Source organism: Canis lupus, chromosome 12 (genome assembly GCF_011100685.1).
Source record: "Canis lupus familiaris isolate Mischka breed German Shepherd chromosome 12, alternate assembly UU_Cfam_GSD_1.0, whole genome shotgun sequence".
NCBI classification, from domain to species: domain Eukaryota; kingdom Metazoa; phylum Chordata; class Mammalia; order Carnivora; family Canidae; genus Canis; species Canis lupus.
The window spans coordinates 4,600,924-4,615,159 of record NC_049233.1 but is presented as its reverse complement, the minus strand read 5'-3'; the positions used below and the strand labels follow the sequence as shown (position 1 = coordinate 4,615,159).

The 14,236-nt window shown below is 44.9% G+C and overlaps 1 protein-coding gene across 2 annotated transcripts in view; it reads right to left on the bottom strand.

The window, feature by feature from the left end:
* The window catches only part of ZNF76 (zinc finger protein 76), a 35,116-nt gene extending 25,424 nt beyond the window's left edge, over positions 1 to 9,692 (bottom strand). Inside the window, exon 1 of one of the 2 annotated variants that reach the window (XM_038553825.1) lies at positions 9,378 to 9,692. The gene's annotated coding sequence lies outside the window, so the exon portion shown is untranslated. The remainder of the gene's footprint in view (positions 1 to 9,377) is intronic. The other variant, XM_038553826.1, reaches the window with a different exon arrangement.
* Positions 9,693 to 14,236: the final 4,544 nt, after the last annotated feature.

Here is a 14,236-nt window from a genome sequence, read left to right as displayed (position 1 = left end):
ATTGTCCATCCATGTCGGCAAGGTCAGGAGGCAGGCACAAATGGGCTTGCAGATGGCACTAGAGACTGCTCCAGGCTCTTCAGAGGACAAACCATCAATGCTTAACCCCACCGGGGAAGGTTCAGGATCTCAGATCTAAGAACCTCATCTTCATAATTCATTCCGCAAAAAAGAATGCACAGAAAAAAACGCTACTGCACAGGATGCTTGTTTAAGCTTTTTGGACAAGAACCATGAGGACCATCTGAATTAATGGAGGAAAGTTAACAAATGAACACTAAGTGAAACAGGACATAAGGTTGAACACTCATCCAGTTTCAACTTGCAGACACCTTAACTTCAAGTGAGGTGAGAACCAAAGAGGCCAAAAAGAAATGAACAGTTGCACTAAAAGGGGTATAACCTTTAAAAAAGATAAAGTTGCTGAAATGATAAGAAACCAGCATGGAGCTGAGAGGTACTTCTCCAGTGAACACTAAACACATTTGCTTGGTTGCAAGCTCCTCCCTCACAGGATCTCCCTTTATTTCCCCCACAGCCCTCCCAAGTCCTGCAGAAAAAGATGTCTAGGGACACCTGGGTGGCTCAGCAGTTGAGCTCCTGCCTTCAGTCCAGGGTGTGATCCTGGAGTGCCAGGATCAAGTCCCACGTTGGGCTCCCTATGTGGGGCCTGCTTCTTCCTCTGCCTGTGTCTCTGCCTCTCTCTGTGTGTTTCTCATGAATAAATAAAATCTTAAAAAAAAAAAAAAAAAAGACATCTATTTCTCCTTTAATTCATGCCAGTCTAAGAACTGAGGTAGGAAGTTTCTTCCTCTAAGATTTTCCTTTCTTCTAACCACCAGAGTCTGGTGGCTACGTTTTTAAGTGTGGTATTCCTCAAAGTGGGGCTGTGCTGTGTTTTGTGTGTCCTGCAGAATAGTGTGTCAAGGTGGGGCCCCGTTGCTCAATATCCTATGTTGATCTGTATAGTTTTAACTCAGAGCAATGTCTATGAGGCTGTGGGGGAAACACACAGACTCTTCTACTGCCGGTGGGGAGTATACATTGGTATGAGCTCTACGTAGGACAATTTGGCAGTATTGATCAAAAGTACAAATGTATGTACCATCTGACCCAGCAATTTCATGTCTGGTCTGCAGGAAGACACGCATGTCTGGACAATGACACAGGTTAGTTATGGCACCCCTATATGTAGTAATAGCGAAAACATTAGAAGCAGTATAAATGTCTCTCAATATGGAACTTTAAATTTATTTTTAATTTTTAAAAACAATTTTTTTCAATATGGAACTTTTATACTATGCAGACATAGGTAAATGAGGAAGGTGTTTACATATTGACATGCAAAGATCACCAAAACATATTCAATTTAAAAAAATGGGAAGGTATAAAACAGTGCCTTCTGTATGACATCACTGGTATCCAAAAATCTGAGGAAAGACAGTCAAGAAATTACTAACTAGGGTCACCTGTAGAAGGGTAACTGAGTGGGGGAAGAGCAATACAAGGTTGACTTTTCACTGAGCTTAGGTCTCATGAATGGATTATCTATGTAAAATAAACAAGTACAAATGAAGGAATAAAAAACAGTCTGAAAGCATGCCTTGCACTTTTGGTTGGCTATAGGAATATTTATGATTCTCCATTCATGAGGCATAGCTCAGTTCAGTACTGACAGCATAGATTCCAGGTTATAGATTTGCAGGAAAACCAAGCCTGAAAACATAGCTTCACAATTCATGGATCATATGGAAAAGTGATCAAGCTGAACATGAGGCAACTGCAAATTTGCACAGGACCTGAGGACATGCTGGCTCTAGCATACATGGCCCTCGCCAGGTCATAAGGGCGGGTTCCGCTGAAGTGGTGGCTAGGTACGGGTTTTCTCCCTCATTGTTTCTGTGGCCTCAGACAGTACTTCCTTCCTAGGTTGAGAGGATGATATCCTCAAAGAGAACTCTGATTTCAGATATATCCTCCACATCTAAGATTCAGGCCAGTTCTACAATTTCACAGAGCCCTCATTTCCTTGGTTCTTACCATAAGTGCATGGGAGTCATGCTTTATCAACTATCCCACAGCAGCAGGGGCTTCCAACAAATACAGTGAGAAAAAGTACCAAGCTAGCAAGTTCTATCTGGGCTTCTCAGAGATGAACCATATCCTGAGGGCAAGTTCAGGGCGAATGTTAATCCAGAGGTACCAGAAGAAGTGCTCTGACTTCCAGCTGGTGACATTCTAATGTGCTGTGAGGCTTTAGGCTTTGTACATCACATCCAACAGCCCACATCTTTCTGATTCTGAGCTATAAGTGAGGAGCTTAAATAGGCCCTGCAGCAGCAAAACAGAGACAACCATTTAGGATCTGTGAGACCCTCAGGTTGACACACGTTTCTTTACCTTGACAGAGAGCTGCCAGAGCCAAGAGGTGTCTGAGGTTTTGTCCGTAGCTTAAGGCCATAGGATAAAGACAATGGCTTCAGCTGCACTTGGATTTTATCTCAGTGGTTTTGTTTCATTCACCAGGACAAAACTTCCCCATTCCATTAAAGAAAGATGATTACATATCCACTCTAAACAAATTTTGTGGGTGACCTGTCAATGGAGATGGACTATATCTTGTACTCTTATTTAGTTGGTCAGAGACTCTCCTTATAATATAAACATTGACATCTGAATGACACAAGGATAAACAAGGCACAGCCACTGCTTCTAGATGCAGCAAAGGAATTACTCTGCCACAGTATGTGTCTTCCCTAAATCTGACTCTTCTGGGGGGAAAATAACACACTCCTACTTTCTGTTACACTGCTTATAACTTAGTTTCTGGAGAGCATGCACTTTGGCGTAATTAGCACCTAACGAAGAATGCGGCCACAGATTCCAAATGAATAATATTATTAGATCACATAGCTAATCAAGCTCTTTAGCTCAAATTTGAATCCTAAGTCAACTCCACTTACTGTGAATTAGATCTAATTGAAACTCCTGAGGCAGGATTTGAAACTACTATAGAACAATGAGCTCTGGGGCGTCTGGGTGGCTCAGTTGGTTAAGTGTTTGCCTTCCGCCCAGGTCCAGATCCTAGGATCGAGCTCCGTGTTGGGCTCTCCACTCAGCGGTGAGTCTATTTCTTCCTCTTCCCCCAGCTTGTGCTCTCCCTGTGCGCCACTCTCTCCCAAATAAATAAAATAGTTAACAAAACAAAAACCCATGAGCTCCTAAAGAGAAGATCCTAGCAGAGGAGTATATGTTGAGTGTAAGAATGAAGGAACAAAGAAACAGAGTCCTACCACCCCAGGAACAATGACCACTTTCCCTCACTTGGAATATCATCTTGCCTCATCTCTGACATCCATGTTCACTTTTTTCCCAGACCCAGGTTAGGATCTGTGAGACCCTCACTTGACACACGTTTCTCTACCTTGACAGAGAGCTGCCAGATCAAGAGGTGTCTGCGGTTTTGTCCGTAGCTTAAGGCCATAGGCTTAAAGCCTGCAAAAGCACAGGCTTTCCCCGGCTAATGTCACACCAGACCACCAGCCTCTGGCCTGTTTCCTCCACATTTAGCAGCGAAGTTGCACCAGACAAACTAGTCTGTAGTGTTACCCGGGGGCATGGATGCATCTTCTCCACCACTGTATCCTGTGTCGAGCACTCACTGGATATTACTTTAAGGAGGAATGAAGGAAGGAATCTTATGACCAACACTGCTACCTGGTGTAGGGCTCAGCAGTTTTCAAAATGCTCTCAAATACACAGATGTTATCTTGTTTACTCTGAGCCCTAATTCACTGACTCTCACAATGAGTGTGGGCTGAGAAGAGCGCTCATTTCTAGTCTAATGCAGTCATTTTGCAGATGAAGTTCTGGAGGCCAGAGCTGTGGGAAGAGTTCCAAAGGATCACCAACTAGCTGGTGGCAGAGCCAGGCCTCACACCTGAAATGCCAGTGTTCTTCCACTGTACTGCCTTGTCTCTTGCTCAGGAAATAGTGTTCTTTCAGTTCTCAGGAGAGCAGAAATTTACGCATGTCTAACAGACTTGTCTATCCAGCTGCTTATGCAACATCTCGAGTCCCCAAACACCTGAAACTTGACACATTCACAAGTGAATTCCTTATCTACCCCTTCTCACATCTTGCCCCCTCCTCTTGGCTCCCCTATTTCAGTAAATTATAACTCCATCCTTTGGGTGCTCAGGCCAAAAATTAGGGAGCTATCGTCAATTTCTCTTTTCTAATCCATTGGCAAATCTTGTTGGCTCCTCTTTCAAAATATCCAACCACTTTTCACTCTTCCACTGCTTTAACTTTAGGTCCAAGGCATCAAGTTCCCTTGCCTGGACTCTTTTTTTTTTTTTTTTTTTTTAATTTATTTATGATAGTCACACACAGAGAGAGAGAGAAAGGCAGAGACATAGGCAGAGGGAGAAGCAGGCTCCATGCACAGGGAGCCCGACGTGGGATTCGATCCCGGGTCTCCAGGATCATGCCCTGGGCCAAAGGCAGGCACTAAACCTCTGCGCCACCCAGGGATCCCCTGCCTGGACTCTTATATTAGCCTCCTAACCAGTTTCCCTCCTTCCACTCTCGCCTTCTACAGGTTATTCTGAACAAAGCAGCCAGATGGTCCTGAATGTCAGATCATGTCACTTAACTGGTTAGAACCCTCTAATGGCTCCTCTCTCTTAATGCACAACAAAATGCTAACATGACCTGCCACCAATTCTCTCCCACCTGCCCCATCTTCTGCTCTGTTTTTCCTGTTTTATTCTACTGAAGCCATACTGGCTAGTGTCTTTGTGTTCCTCAAATATAGAATATAGAAGGCATACTCCTGCTCTGAGGCCTTTGCACTTGCTATTCCTTTTGACTGGAATACATTTCCCCCAGATGTATGCTTGACTCACTCCTTAACTTCCTACAAGTTTTTGCTCAAATGTTGCCTTTTCAGTGAGAACTTCCTTACCCACCCTATTTAAAATTTAAAACTCTGACTCCTGGTACTCTCTTCTCTGCTTAATTTCCTCAACATAGACTTTACTTATTATTATATGTCTAGCAAATTACCTGGCCTCTAGCAGATAGTCAGCAAACATTTGGCAATGAGAAAGAATGAATGGAATGAATGAACGAGCATCCATATCGTTAAGATATCCCAGTACCCGAAGGCCTTATGCCAGAAGGAGAAGATCCTAGTTGAGCTCTGGTCTCTCCTTCACCTACCCCCACTCCTTACCTTCTCAGGTTCAGGGCAATAGGTGCTTATTGCCAGCATGTTACAATATCCGGGCCACTGGTACACAATTCTGCAGGGTGCTAATTTTTGTTATTTAGCATCCTGCTACTCACAAACAGAAGAGGTCAGGGATAGGTTAGACTAAATATACTACCTAACTACCTAAATATACTACCTAACCTAGATAATAGTACTGACTCAGTAACATTTGTGTTGAGGTGTTTTCCAAGGAACAGTGCTAAGTTTGCACTTGTTCATCTAGCTGTCTTTTTTTTTTTTTTTTTAACTTCTATTATGGATTTCAAACATACACAAAACTAGAAAGAAGAGTGTAACGTGTCTCATGAACCTATTATCCAACTTCAACAATTGCCAACATTTTGCCAATTTGGTTTCTCCTATTCCCTGGTTGTCTTTGCAAACCCCAGTAAGTATTTCACCTGGCTGTTTTCTTGAGAACTGGTCTGTATATAACAGACCCTGGCCTTGTTACCACTGTATTGCAAGAATGGCAACCAATCTCTCTAGTCTTACCAGATATATAGTCAAAACAAATACTATGCCCATTCCCCCACTTGACAGACTGAAAAAGGAAGTGTCTAAATTCCAGTCTGTTTAAATCAAGGGACTTGCCCATTATTCGTCTGCAGGGATTTGGGGGGAGGGATTCTGGGTCTACAAAATGAACACTGACATGACCTGTTTTTACTTGTTTGCACCTGATACAGAATTTCTGAGGGAGTCCATTCAATTCAGTCAGTATTTACAGACCACCCCATAATACAAGGTATCAGAGCAAGATGATAGAAGACAGAGAAAACCCAGCCTCTGTGGGGCTGGGGAGTGGGTGAATACCCAAATCATTAAGATATGCGGCAGAAGTTCTGTGACCTAAGAAAGATTAAGCAAGCCTAAGGCAAAAGCTTCTTTTACAAGTCAATTTGTAGACTCCAGGGTTTACTCTTTCCCTAAGTCTAGGTTTACTGTTATTTATTGCTATACAGCCAACAAGAACATCACAGGAGACCTGGGAATTTAGTGATCCACAGAACAGACTTTGCGATGTGGATCTTTAATGTCACATTTTGCTATTCACTGTCCAGTGTTCTGGTGGGAGGGAACTGGAAAGTCCTCCCAGAACTTGGAAAACAATGGGGCTAATTCAATGCCGGCAGAAGCTAACACCCAAAACATTCCACCCTGAGGGCATATACACCAAGCAGCTTCAAAAATCAAATGGGATTGTGGGAGTGTGTCAAGGAGACAATGCTAGATCAATTCTGGATTTCTAAGATCTCTCTCCTTGTTACCTAAAGGACTGTGATCTGGTGATCTATGATGAGAAGTTCCCAGAGAAGAGTGTAGTTCTTTGGACAAACCAAAGAAGCCAATGAGGTTTGGATGGACAGTGCGGTGTATGAATGTAGGAGAGCTGAGAGTGGCAGGGTCATTCATGTGGCCCTGGAGTTAGATGCACAGAAGAGTGGGAAAAGGGAGAATTGGGATGAGAGGGACGTTTGCATGATAATCAATGTTATCAAAATTGATGTGGTGAGGATGGCTGGGAAAAAAAAATAAGAGGAAGGATGCTGAGTACTGTGAGAAGTGGCAGGGATACAGGGAGGGGAAACAGGGTGAAGACAATTCTGGTTTGAAACGGAGCTCACTGATGACAAGGAGGAGGATGCCCAGATGAGATCTGGGGATATGGGAGGCAGGATCTTACAGGATACTGTGCAGAAGGTGAAGAGGGGTCTTAGAATAGGAGGGTGTAGAGGTTATGAAAGATAGGTTCATGTCAGGATGGAAGGGGCTCATTTCACTGAAGCTGGGGAAGTCACTAGGTAAAAGGGCTAAAGGCTCTGGGTAACAGGACATGGCTGAGGATGGTTGAAAGGAGGCAGCTAGAATACTGAAAAGTGACTGAAAATAGGAAATCCTATGAGGAAAGATTACTGGGCCTCAGGGTTTTAGAGTATTTGAACTCCTGGTGGGGAAGAGACTTAGCAGGATGAGTCAGTTTGGGGAAAAGTGCCAGGAAGATGGTAGCCCCTTTAGGGCGAGTGAGATTGTGGAGTAAGGACTGTGACAGGCTATGTGGAGAAAAGACGAAGAAAAGTATTAAGGTGCAGGGGTCTCAGGCAATGTGGGGCAGAAAGTCATGAACCATGGGTTGAGGAAGTCACTAAGCCATGGGGTGAAGGGTAACAGAAAGTTTGGGGGTCATGACATAGGTTGATGTTGGGCTTAAGAATCATTAGAAACTAAGGAACAAGGGGCTCTGGGTGATCCGGAAAACTCTGCCGGTCCTGGGGGCAAGAGAGGCAGCGGAGCAAGTGGGTTTGGAAGATGTGGGCTCAAATACTCGCTCTGCTACTCATCTGTTTTGGGTTATTTATTTAAAACCAAACCAAACCAACAGAAATGTGAAATGGTGGTGGATACAGTAATAATCAACTCTTGGTGATTTACCCTTGTTGAAGGGTAAATTTAATTTAATACATACAGGCATGGCACACAGCAGGTGCTCGGCCAATCATAATTAAAGAGATATGAAGTAAAGAATCAGAGGAGGCCACAGCAGAAGTATGAGATGGGGATTCCACGAGTTCAGTGGTGGTGGTGAAGTAATGTAACGTATGGGCCCTGTCTTCAATGTTGAATCCCTAGTTACCCAGGACAGAGTAAGAGCCATAAGAGTTTCTCAGCTTATATCTAAGGGTTTCCATGGGCCAGGCATGGTGCCGAGTGCTTTGCATGCACCATCTCAGGCAAGATTATCATTTTCCCTTAGCAGAGGTGGAGGCTGAGGATTCAGACAGGCTAAATGCCATGCCTGAGGTGCCACAGCTGAAGAACCAGAGTCAGACTACAACCAAGGTCTCTCATCACATCAATGCTCCTAGCTGAAGTGCTCTGCTACCCTGCTTTGCAAACATGTTAACTGATGGGCCTGATCAAAGGAAATGGGAATGGACTATTCAAAGTGTAGGGTACGGGGTCATGAGAGTGAGGGAATAAGGTTCATGAAGCGAGTGGGCCCTAAGTGAGGTTACAAGAGTAAATTTCTAGGGAGGGTACAAAAATGATTGCAAACAAATATTATCTTGACTGAGAACTGCAGAATTTTACAGCTGGAAGGAAACTCTGAGATCACTTTACTCAACCTTATCAACAAAACAGATGAGAAGCTGAGCCTCAGCGAAAAGGAAGCTGTCCTAGGTCTCCAAAGCACAACAGGGTCAGAGCTGGAACTTGAGTGTGGGATCACACACTCAATCCAGAGTTCTTTGATGCCTCCAACTACTACTACCACTACTTCATACTCATCGCTACATCTTCCTGAGTATCAGCACGGTGCTCGGGCACTTGTAAGTCATGTGCTGATTGATATTGAGGGGCTGAGGGTGCAGAGAGGGATGTCGGTGGGGGTAATTTTAGGGTGAAGGGGGAGCATGGAATGAAGATCATGAGGCTACAGGGGAAAAGAAGGGGTTATTAGATATTGAGGGTTCTGTAGAAGACGACTGGGTGGGAAATTATTGGAGTACGGCTTAAGAGTTACCAAGAAAGGTCTGAGGGGCGTCACCAAGTTTGTGGGTCAACACGGGGTAGGACCGTGGGAGTTACCGGACCAATGGGGTCACTGAAAAGGTTGGGGGGGGGGGTCACTTCGGAGGGGTGTGGGGGTCTCGGGTCTTGAGTCATTGGTTTAGAACTGAGGGAGTTTCTGGGTTAGTGGATCCCTGGGCAGTGCTGGGGAAATTCCTGGATGGACAGAGTCAATGAATAAGAACTGAAGATTGCCTGGGCAGGTTTTAGGGTCAGTGGATGGTGTGTAGGGTCACAGAGGTGGAGGCGGGCGTGGGGTTTGGGAGCCTGGGTGGGGTTTAGAAGTCATGGGGGGGGCGTCCCAGGGCGGAAAGAAGGGGCAGGGATGGGGGCTGGGGGCTGGGGGCCGGGGGCCGGGGGCCGGGGCCCGGGGTGGGGGAGGGGTCGGGTCGCCGTCTAGCCGCCCGGACGCTGGGCTAGGGCCGGAGGAGGGTGGGCACGCCGGGCTCGGGACCTTCCCGGGGCCCTGCGCCCGCCCGGCCTCCCACCTGGGCACGGTGGACCCACTCTTCCCGCAGCCACCAACCTGACAGCCCCCGAGGGCGACTCCGCCGACAGACCGCCATGCACCGGGCCCCGCCACCAGCGCCGGCCCCGCAACCCGCCTGCGCCATAGCCCGCCCGCCCGCGCGCAGCTTGCCTCGCGCGATATCCAGGTTCCAGGGCCGCCGCACTTTCCTCTCCTCGCGGCGCGCCTCTACCGGGCCCCGGAACCCGTATAGGAAATACAGGGCACGCTCCACCCCGCACCCCCCGTCGCCGCGGCCGCCGTCCTGCTTATCCAGGTTCCCGGGCCCCTGGAGCCGGTGCGGCCGGGCTCTGAACCGTGCCCCTCGGAGCCCCGCCCCGCCCCCCGGCCGGGTGACGCACTGCCCGCGAGGCCGAGCGCCCGGGGAGGGCGTGATGACGTCACGACGCCCCGGTCGGGGCCTGGGCGCGGCTGGCGAGCCGGGTCGTCGCCATAGCAATGGGGAGCCGCCCCCTGTCCCGCCGAGGGACTCGGTCCACCTGAGGCCCGAGGCGGGAACGGTGAGGAGCGGAGGCCGCGAGGGTTCCTCGCCGTCTCGTCGGCTGCCTGCGGGCGAGAAGGGCGCTTCAGGAGCCGGGGAGGACCGGAGGATTAGGTGGTGAGGGAAGCCATTCCCGGGGGTCTCACAGCCCGCCCTGGGGCTGCGGACCTTCTCGGGGTTCGGAGCCCCCGGGCTTCTGCTGAACCTAACCGCCCCGAAGCGCTTTACTGTGCGCGGCCCGCAGGCACTGCCTCCGATCTTCGAGCCAGCCCCCTTGAAGAAAGCAATTGCAGGTATTACTAGGCCCTTCTGGAAAGGGACGGCACCGAGGAGCCGCGAGGGACGTGCCTCTCCAGGGAGGGCGCCCTGACGGTCCTCGTGGGTTCTCTCACTCTCATTCCCCCTCAGCCCCACGCGCAGCCTTAAAACCAGCTGCTCCCCACGGGGCTTGCTTCGGGGTGAACCAAACCAAGCCCTTTTGCTACTAACCCCCCTCCAGGAGGGAAGGGCTGTGATGGGGGAATTTGCAGAAATCCAAGGGAACATTAAAAGGGAGCGAGAGGTTTTTGGTAAAACGTTAGAAATAACTGAGAGGAGTTAGACAAGGAACTGGTCAAGGTTGCTTCTTAGGAGAGGAACTGGGTGCCTGGAGGAATGAGGTGAGAAACTTTTCCCTCTCTGTCCTTTAGACTTGAACTTTTTTTCCCCCTTGTATCCTCCCTCCCCTCACCCCAAAAAATTTAACTTAAGAAAAAAAAAAAAGAATTTTCAAAGGAAGTATTCTGATGAAATCGAAACATTCACAGGGCATCTGGGTGGCTCAGTGCTTGAGCATCTGCCTTTGGCCCAGGGTCGAGTCCCACGTCTGGCTCCCTGCATGGAGCCTGCTTCTCCCTCAGCCTGTGTCTCTGCCTCTCTCTGTGTCTCTCATGAAAAAAATAAATACATTTTTTTTTAAAGAGAAACATTTATAAAGTACTGGATTTGGGGGCTATGGTAACTAAAGATGCCATTGAGGGCACTGACAGCATCTTTTTCTCCTCCCCTGTCAGCAGAGCTTAACCAGAAAGCTTGCTTTCCAATTTTAGGCATCACCCCTTGCCTATCTTACTTGTTTTGACACAACCTTTCCAGAGGTGGGACTGGGGCCCAAGTTCTCATCGGATTCTTGGTTTCAGTGGGCAGTGAGTGACAATTGAGGGCCCCTGCTTACAGTTAATAACAGAGCCTTTATATACCCCTCAGTATAGAAATAAACAGCCTGACTAGTGTGGTGCCCCCTTCTGTTCCTTTTTGGTCAAAGTTTGACAAGTCATTTTACATACCTACCGAGAGAATACATAGCATGTCCTACAGCATAAACTCTTGGTGAGAAATAGAGTAGGGAATGGAACTCAGGTTGTCCTAGTTGTGTCCCCCCCCCCGCACCTTTTTCCATAATAAAAAATACGTTTGCCCTTTCTCACATTCCGTGCAGATGCCAATCTGATTGGCTCATGACCTCTCCTATTTACACAGTGAATAAAAACTGGGAAATCAGTGTGTGACTTTGTAGTAATAAGATTCTGATAGTGGGTAATTTCAGGTTCTTAGGAGAACTGGTGAGGAATATATTTTGGAGGGAAGGACTGGAGGTCATTCCAGACAGCTTATCTTCTGCCTTTGAGCCCCCATAGAGGCTAGTGGTCTTAAGATTTTTTTTTTTTGTTTTTGTTTTTCATGGACTCCATTGAATAATTTGAGATGATTGTGTACCCTCTTGTTCATTTAAAAGTTGGTATCGGGGATCCCTGGGTGGCGCAGCAGTTTAGCGCCTGCCTTCGGCCCAGGGAGTGATCCTGGAGACCCAGGATCGAGTCCCACATCGGGCTCCCTGCATGGAGCCTGCTTCTCCCTCTGCCTGTGTCTCTGCCTTTCTCTCTCTGTATCTCTCATGAGTAAATAAATAAAATATTAAAAAAAAAAAAGTTGGTATCTAAATTTTCCATCACATATTTAAGAACTTGTAGAAGATATGACTTCTGAGTTACTGTAGATTTTAACATTTTAAACTAAAACCATACTGTAACTCTTAATTGTATCCAGCAGACTCCAAATACCCTAAATACTTGATGCCCACCATTATCTATTTAAAAATACATGAACAAGCTCTACTTTAGTAGAGACTTTATATGATTCCCTTTCTTCTTGAACTCCTAAGTCCATTCACTTCCTCTACATAACTGTGTCCAAATTAGTGTATTTGTATGTTTTAAAGACTTTTATTGATCACATCACAGTTCTTTGCAACAAGAATGAGTGTAAATTTAAGTTTATTGTCTGTGACCATAGGCTTTAATTGTTAAAAAGTTTCTTCTGTATTGAATTGTCATTACAGTTATTACTGGTACACAATTTATTAAACAACATAAATAAATTACATATTGGTATAACATGTGAAACCTAGAAAGAACAGTTTTTATTGAAAATGCATCCCTTGGGGTCCCTGGCTGGCTTAGTCAGAAGAGCATGCACTCTTGATCTTGGGGTCTTGAGTTTGAGTCCCACATTGGGTATAGAGATTCCTTAAATGAATAATAGAAAGAAAGAAAGAAAGAAAGAAAGAAAGAAAGAAAGAAAGAAAGAAAGAAAGAAAGAAAGAAAAGAAAGAAAGAAAGAAAGAAAGAAAGAAAGAAAGAAAGAAAGAAAGAAAGAGAAAGGGAGGGAGGGAGGAAGGAAGGAAGAGAAAGAAAGAAAGAAAGAAGAAAGAAAGAAAGAAAGAAAGAAAGAAAGAAAGAAAGAAAGAAAGAAAGAAAATGCATCCCTTAATGAGAAATACTGTGTTCCTCAATTGGTTCAGGTATTCATGGTATTAGGTATTCCTAATGGTAAAAGGAGATAAGGTACAGTATCCATTCTTTGGTTTTTATTTTTATAGACCTGAATATTGAGAAAGCTTGTTCATGTAGTAATTGAGAAAGGAAGAGATTTGTTACAGCAAAATTCCTGAAGTTTTGATCTACTCCTAAAATACATGCCAACAATTACAAAGCATCCTGTTACCAAATACAATTCTCAAGTACTATCAGATAGAGTCGTTTAATCTTATTAAAAGGAAAGAATTGGAAACTACTAAACTTGCAAAAGGATTTGTTATCTAGTCATTAGAGTCTCAGTTTCAGTTTTATAAAAATTATTCTTAGTTACCTGTTACCTTGTTTCACTCAGAGGCACCTTGTTAATCAGACTGATTTTCTTTTTTTAAGATTTTGTTTATTTATTTGAGAGGGAGAAAGAGCACAAGCAGGGGAGCAGCAGATGGAGAGATAGAAGCAGGCAGTCTGCTGAGCAGAGAGCCCGATGTGGGCCTTGATCCCAGGACCCTAGGATTATGACCAGAGCCGAAGGCAGATGTTTAACCAACTGAGCCTCCCAGGTATCCCTGAAGACTAATTTTCATACTCTTTTACCAATACAGTTTTTTTTTTATAAAATTATTTTATCATTACATGTTTTTATGATCTTTTTGTGAAAATACCGAAGTGCAGATTGACTTCAGTATGGAAAGCACTTGCCATTTTTGGAATTAACAAAGCCATTTTTCTTTCAAACCAATCAGCCAAATTAGACTTACTTTCTGTTAGGAAAAAGTCTGACTTCATTCTTCAATCCAAATAAATATGTTAATATCTGTTTTAAAGAATATTGTAAAAATCACTGGGAAAGAAATTATTAGCTATAGCTAATAAAATAGATTACTAAAAATTGGTCATGATTAAAGTTATATAGAGTTGGGATGCCTGGGTGGCTCAGCGGTTGAGTGTCTGCCTTTAGCCCAGGGCGTGATCCTGGGGTCCTGGGATCAAGTCCCATATCGGGCTCCCTGCATGGAGCCTGTTTCTCCTTCTGCCTGTGTCTCTGCCTCTCTCTGTGTGTCTCTCATGAATAAATAAAATCTAAAAAAATTATAGAGTTAATATTAACATTACAAAAACCTGTAAAAACAAGATAGTACTGTTTCTCATTATATAGTTTGGAACAATGCCATATAATATGTAGTTAAATCCACTAGCTAATAAGTGAGTAGTAGATTAGAAGGCATGTTATCCCTTGGCATATATGGGTATGTGCTTGTGTTGAATTCTGATGTTTGGCTTTGGGGGACAAATAAGACTCATGTTTAAAAATCAGAAATAACTCCAAATAATTTTTTAGATTTCATGACAAACTTTTTCTTACTGTAAAAAAGTAAAAAAAATGTTAAAAAGTTCTTACTTTTTTTTTAAAGAAAGGATATTTGCTAGGAGATAATGGATTGAACAGCTAATAAACAATTTAGTTCTCTAGTAGGAGGTAGAGAACAGTAAACATCTTCTAAGATGGACCAATTGTAATA